The following is a 7,391-nucleotide window of genomic DNA, read 5'->3' as shown; positions in this document are numbered from 1 at the left end:
CAACCATATGAGCCAAACCTCGATCCAAAAACGTATTAGAATGATGGACAAAGATCCTACTTAACACGTGTAATCTGACCAAGTTATTCCTAATAGCCTAGTTGGGGTTCCAAATATTCTAAGTTCTATTAAGATCTTTTTGAACTACGTGCAAGACCACAGTGACAAAACACATCAATACAACACAGGTATAAGCATTATACATTGCAATTGACTTTTTCCAGTCTAAATGAATAGACAGCACACTCCTCGCCTGGTATAACGTGTCATTACAGTAGCCTATACCACTATGACTATTCTGACAGGGGAAAAAGTTATTGTGAAACAAGCCCAGCTAGTGAGTACTGTTGAAGCTCCCCGTCTCACGATTGTAACTTATACAGTACGAACTAGTGAGGTGAGCAGAGCTCTTTTGAAGTAACATGGCATCCAAGATGCAAAGGGCGACTCCAATCGTTCTCTCCCATGCTCCTCCTATATGTGACACGTGGGGGAATTGAAGATGAACAGCTTTGGTCTTGAAGGTCTATAACTATGTATTCTGTATTTATCTTCAGCTCTTTGCCGACTCCTTTTAAATTTGTACCTTGATCTGAGTGGAACTGTTTCACTGGTCCTCTGATGGATCTTCTCAAAGTTTTAATTAAACTAGAAGTGGACAATGATTCTATTATTTAAATATGCACAGCTCTAGTGCTCAAACATGTGAATAGGATGGCCATGCCTCTGGTACAATGTGTGACACACTCGTGGAACTGTCTGGAAATCAACTGCTTACTTCACACTATGCACTGTCCAACAGACCGGATGGCACCTTCTGTGAAGTGGCAACCCTGGTGTGCAACTTCTCTGTGGTAATTGGAGGAACACCCCCTGCAGGCATAGCATTTTTATATATGTTATACCGTACTGCATAAAACGTATACATTTTAACATCTGTTGGGACTAGGGTTATGAATTTGAACGATTGTGTTTAACTAACCCCAATTATTCACTGTACCAAGCCATGGCTATTTACCATAAAGGAACTCAAACTCCCAACCCCCAGTACCAACAGGGGACAAAACAGCACCACCTAGAATCCCACATTTTGGGCTAAAAGTCCAAGTTCAGATGTCCATATTTTACATCAGGAACCAAGTAGAGCCTTCAGACTGGCATTGTGTTTCCCTTCTGATCAAGACTTTTCCAATGATGTATTTGGTGTCTTCGAATGACAACATTTTAATTTTAACCCTGCTGGACTAGACCTTGTGTCGGGCATACATTTCAAAGAGACATTAAAAGTTAAAATGCATGAAATTTGCTTTTCTGTACATAGTTGATACATTCCTTACTGATAATTTTTTTACTTACTATTGTTGTTACGGATTTAACATGGGGCCAAATACAACTTTTACACAATTGTACAATACAAATACGGGGTTGCAGTCACACATGCAGTTTTGGTCCAAAATTAGGGTTAGGGCTTGAGTTCCCTTTATGGTACATAGTCATGGCTTATTACAGTGAATAATTGGGGTTAGTTAAATACAATCTGTCATTATCATAACCCTAGTACCAACAGGGGATCAACAGCGCCACCTAGAATCCCACATTTTGTCTCCTGATCAAGACCTTTCCAATTATGTATTTGGTGTAGTCCTATAACAGCATTTACGTTTACACCCTGCTTGACTAGACCTTGTGTCAGGCATACATTTCACAGAGACATGAAAAGGTAAAATGCATAGAATTTGACGTAGTGTACATCGTGGCTAAATTCCTTAATGATAATTTTTTTTTTACATACTTTTATTGTTAAGGATTTAACCTGGGACTAAATACAACTCCCTGCCTGGTATTTTGTATTTAGACCAATTTGCCACTCTTCACATAATTTCAGAACCACTTTCAAAGATGATGTTAAACAATGCTAAGTGAAGGTTACATATAAAGACAGTTAAATGTTGACTTGTCGTCGAGTATTGATAATTTATGGATTGTATGTATATTTTAATTGTAATTGTTGACAAAGATGTTTAAAAAAACAAGTTTAAAAGAAAACTAAATTTCCCAGATCGCCGCCAACAAGTTTGAACAATAATAGGCACCATATTTGTAGTCCGGTTTGTTCACTTTGGTCGCAGCGCAGATGATATAGCTATTAAATATGAAATAACTTTTAAAAATTACACCACGTGTTTATCAACCCCAAAATGTGAATTTATAATTGATGAGTTATACAGCCTACCTACCTGCTTATAACCTTTATATCAAGGCGAGCATAAGACGTCATTGCTCCGTGTTCACGCAAGGAGTGTTGTTGGAGTAGACCGCTATTAGATACAGTAAACCTTCAATGACTAATGGATCCTCATCATGGTAAAAAAATATTTCTGTGGTATTGCTAATGGGCCATCACCTACAGAACTTGTAAATTTCTTGCCAAAACAAAAGAGGAATACTGAGTGGAAATGAATGACTATTTAAAGTTGATAATAATAAATCTTTACTTTTCAAATGTATTCCAAATAACACAAATAAATGAAGGTTATGGTTAGGTGGTGGAGGTGAGGGTGGAGCTGTGGAGAAAAAGAAGCTGAGGGAACCTAAATCAACAGCTCTGTAACATCAACATCTTAATAAATATGTATTATTTATTTATGTAATCAAATTATTATTCAATGATGTATCAAAGGTTATTCAATACAATTATTTTGTATTTTGTATGAATTTTTATTATTGGGTCTGTCCCGATAAAGGGTCTGTCCACTCGCTGTCGGAAGCCTCGCTTTAGGCTTTAGGTCCTTGTCATCTGTGCTTCTCTCTGACTGTCTGCTGGCATCCACGGCTTGTCTTCCAGAGGGCGCTTTAAAGGGGCATCTGCTGCCCACTCTCCCTCCCTGTCCTCAACACAAACACACATACACAGATAATCAAAACAAATTTATTATTTCACATACAGACTGTCTCTCTTCTACAGACAAACACACCGACAAACCTAATCACCGTCCGACCATACTTGCTCTCGCTCTCTGTCTCTCTCCCTCTCACACACACCTGTCCACCTTTTCTGTTGCTCTTGTTGAAGTGAGCATGTGCGGAGGTGAGAGTCTTGGGATGCATGCGCCTCCTGGATGACCTTGCCCAACCTGCATAGCATTGGCAACATACGGCTCAAGAAGCTGGCAATATACGTAATTCCCTCTGCTAAGAATCTATATCTTTCAGAAAGATACTCATGGAATGCGAAAAGGTTTGGTCGGTCTCTAAATGTTCAGTGGTCTCATTTATAAAACTGCGCGTAGGATTCTTACTAAAAGTGTACGTACACCCAAAAGCCTAAAATGGCGTACGCACACAAAAATTCAGATTTATAAAACCGTGCGTACGCACACCTGTACGCAATGTTCCCTTTATAAATCACAGATTACCCACAAGTGTGCGTACGTGAATCAGCATTGTACCCCGCCCTGAACACGCCCATTTTTAACCATAAACAGTCAATGCAAAGCACCTCATGAATGCTAATCTAGTATCTCATCATGACCCTGGCATACGATTGTTCTTTACGGTGAATCATAGCGCATGACAACTTCTCAGACACTGTTAGCCTATTGGTGGAGCCCGAAAACTCTGAAAATGTGGTGGCCGGTAGATCACCAATTTTAAAAAACTGTGCGAGTGGCGTCAACTGTGCCAGTGATGTACTGCGAGTCGAGATACAATTTGAAAACAAAAGCGTTTTATTATGAACAGTAATCTATTAAAGTCTGGACTGATAACGAGGACGTAGAGTGTAGCGATTGCACAGGAGCTTAACGACTGTATTTCCAGTTTTTGACATATGAGGATATTTGCACAGTATTAAATAAATATATTTAGTTATACACTGTGTTCTGCAGTTATCTATAGGTAGGATATGTGATATTATACTGTATTCCATGCAGTCGGGGAATCTCCCCCTCCTGAACTCCCGTAGTGGACAATCTGATGGTGAGGAAGCGCTGATTTTTTTGTTGTTTTTGAGTTGGATTGTACAAGGTGTTTATGGAACAAGAATTACTCAGTACAAGCGCAAATAACACTGTTGGATTTAATCTTCATGATAATCATGAAATTGACTGAAAAAAACGTGTGTGAGGAAAACAAATATAAATATTTAAATATAAATATGTGATTTATTTATTTATATAATATTTATAAACATATACATATTACGAGTAATGTTCTTCCCACATTCAATTTATGCAGTCTGACTACAGTACGGTCATCTGCGTCGCCAATTCCAACTGTTTTCAAAATGTGCGTAGGCCTACGGGAGGGTCAGAGTTTGCGTGGAGGACCGCACATTCTCCCGTCAAGTTTGTTTTTTATAAATCACAACCTTTGCATGGAAAGTGGCGTACGCACATTTTCAGCCCCGTATTGTGCGTACGCAAGCTTTATAAATGAGACCCCTGGCTCTTCTGAGCGCACTTCTCACTATCCGCGCACCAAGCTGCACAGGATCTACTATGAACGGTGACGACATTATCTTCAAGAATGAGTTAATGGGCGGGGTTTTTATACCGGTTGATCTCTGATCTCCAACTTATCCTGCTCCCGACCAGGTTAGCCGTTCAGCATGTGTTACCTGGGGCCTGTACTACGAATCAAGATTTGGCGTTAGCGAGGTAACTTCAGGTTCAACCCAGGGTTTTCTGTACTACGACGGTGGATCACTTGTTACCGGGGTAGATCGCCATGGTAACATATGCTGAACGGCTAACCTGGTCGGGAGCAGGATAAGTTGGAGATCAGAGATCAACCGGTATAAAAACCCCACCCATTAACTAATTCTTGACGATAATGTCGTCACCGTTCATAGTAGATCCTGTGCAGCTTGGTGCGCTGATACTGTAGTGAGAGGTGCGTTCAGAAGAGCCTGAACATTTAGAGACCGACAAAACCCTTTTGCATTCCCTCATGAGTATCTTTCTGAAAGATATAGATTCTTAGCAGAGGGAATTACGTATATTGCCAGCTTCTTGAGCCGTATGTTGCTAATGCGACGCATTGAAGCTGTGCACTCAGTCCCACAGACTGAATGCATAGCATTTCGTTATTTCGCTATGGGTAGCTAGTTTTATAGTGTGGGTGATGCGGAGAACCTGAGAAAGAACACGGTCTGCCGCGCAATTTTGAACGGATTTTATGATGAAAAATATCCAAAGTGCCCTTTGTAAAAACTTTGGACTCCTAATATGTTGACAAAATGAAAGGAGGTTTTTCACTCAATGTTCTGATTTCTGTTCTGGAAATGTATGCAAATAATATCATATTTTACCATGTCATCATTTGCTCATTTAAACATAGGCCTACATTTACAGGAAACTAGTAATGAAAACATTATTTGACATACTATTAGTTATCAACCCTCCTTGAGGGTTTAGGTTGGTTGAGGGGCAGTTCTATGGGCGTATGTGAAGCCCTCTGTGACATATGCTTGCGTGTAAAAAGGGCTATACAAATAAATTTGATTTGATTTGAACTTGGGAGGTTTCATGTTGTATGTTATCCCTATTCACTGTGTCACCCCTTAACCCTTCTGTCCTTGGGTTGCTTTGACCCATTTTCTAATCATTTCCATATCAGAAATTGGGGTTTCTTTCAACCAAAACCTTTCAAACCAAAAAGAACAACGGGTATCTGTACAAAGCTCTTCACAAGTGATACATAAATGATCATTTCACTACTTTCATAGATTTTTGATGTTTCATTCACTTTTATAGCATTTTTCACAAATAATAAATAGGACATTGAAAGAAAGAAGTGTTGAAAACCCCCACAAAAGATTCAAAAGGCACAACTAAAAAGTCACAAAAAGGTATAAAAATATCAAAACGTAGACAAAAGTTTAACAAATACATCCTCATGTGGTCTCCCTCCCCTAGGAACAGGAAAATATGTCAGTGTAACTAAGTTTAGTGTCGTTCAGTCATGTACGATCTCTTCTCATATTCCAGTTTTTCTGTCTCCAGCCTTGTTTTTTTAATTAAAAACCTTATAATCGAGCTCCAGGGTTCTTTTATACAGGGCCCTCACACTGTCTGCTCCAACCTGAAACAAATGAAGAACATTGTCCCTTTGCAAGGCACACTTGGAGAAAGTTGAAGGTGTCCATTTGACTACTGTGGTTTTTTGCTTATACCTTGTGTCTTTGTCTTGGCCTTGAAGTGGAGGCCCTAGGCTCAGGGGGAGGAAGAAGTTCCTCTTCCTGCTGAGTTCAACACCATAGAAATGTAATCAATTGAGTCATATTTGAAATGAGCACTTTAAGGACTTGTGTCTTATGTTGAGACCACCACAAGTAGTAAGTCATTACAGACACTTCAATCACAGTCACATGTTCACACACTCTCACCATCTGTGTTGCAAGTGGTAAATAAAACTCAAAGGTGAACCCCCAAAATGAGCAGGCAGACACAGTTTCCTGATCATCTAGGACCTCCACTTGAGAAAGTAAATGGTATATTTGATCCATATTCAGCAACCACATATGGCATACATACTGGCGTATGACTATTAGTTTCACTGTTACCTCTGTATGGCACAGTGGGACGACAGTGGGTGGTGGCAGCAACACCACTGTATTTCCTGTCACTGCAGAGAACAGTAATACATTTCACTCCTACAATATTCATAAATAATTGTTGAATGAACATGGTCACATAGATTACTTGAAACATACATATGCCTGGGCTTCCAACCTGCTGCCACCAGTTGCCTAATTTTCCTTCCTGTTGGCTGCAGGCAATTTCACTGTTCTATAGGCCTTTTGTAGCTATACAATATCCTACAAAAGGGACTCGTCTCGTCTCTCGTCTCGTCATCTTCCGCTTGTCCGGATCGGGTCGCGGGGGCAACGACCTAAGCAGGGAGGCCCAGGCTTCCCTCTCCCCGGCCACTTCCACCACCTCTTCCTGGGGGACCCCGAGGCGTTCCCAGGCCAGCCGAGTGACATAGTCCCTCCAGCGTGTCCTGGGTCTTCCCCGGGGCCTCTTCCCAGTGGGACGTGCCCGGAACACCTCACCAGGGAGGCGTCCAGGAGGCATCCTAATCAGATGCCCGAGCCACCTCAGCTGGCTCCTCTCGACGCGGAGGAGCAGCGGTTCTACTCTGAGCCCCTCCCGGATGACCGAGCTTCTCACCCTATCTCTAAGGGAGAGCCCGGACACCCTGCGGAGAAAGCTCATTTCGGCCGCTTGTATTCGCGATCTCGTTCTTTCGGTCACTACCCATAGTTCGTGACCATAGGTGAGGGTAGGAACGTAGATCGACTGGTAAATAGAGAGCTTCGCCTTTCGACTCAGCTCCTTCTTCACCACGACGGACCGATGCAGAGCCCGCATCACTGCGGACGCCGC

This window comes from Hypomesus nipponensis, chromosome 8, assembly GCF_054491055.1.
Source record: "Hypomesus nipponensis isolate SF chromosome 8, ASM5449105v1, whole genome shotgun sequence".
In the NCBI taxonomy this organism is placed as follows: domain Eukaryota; kingdom Metazoa; phylum Chordata; class Actinopteri; order Osmeriformes; family Osmeridae; genus Hypomesus; species Hypomesus nipponensis.
This window is presented reverse-complemented; position numbering follows the sequence as displayed.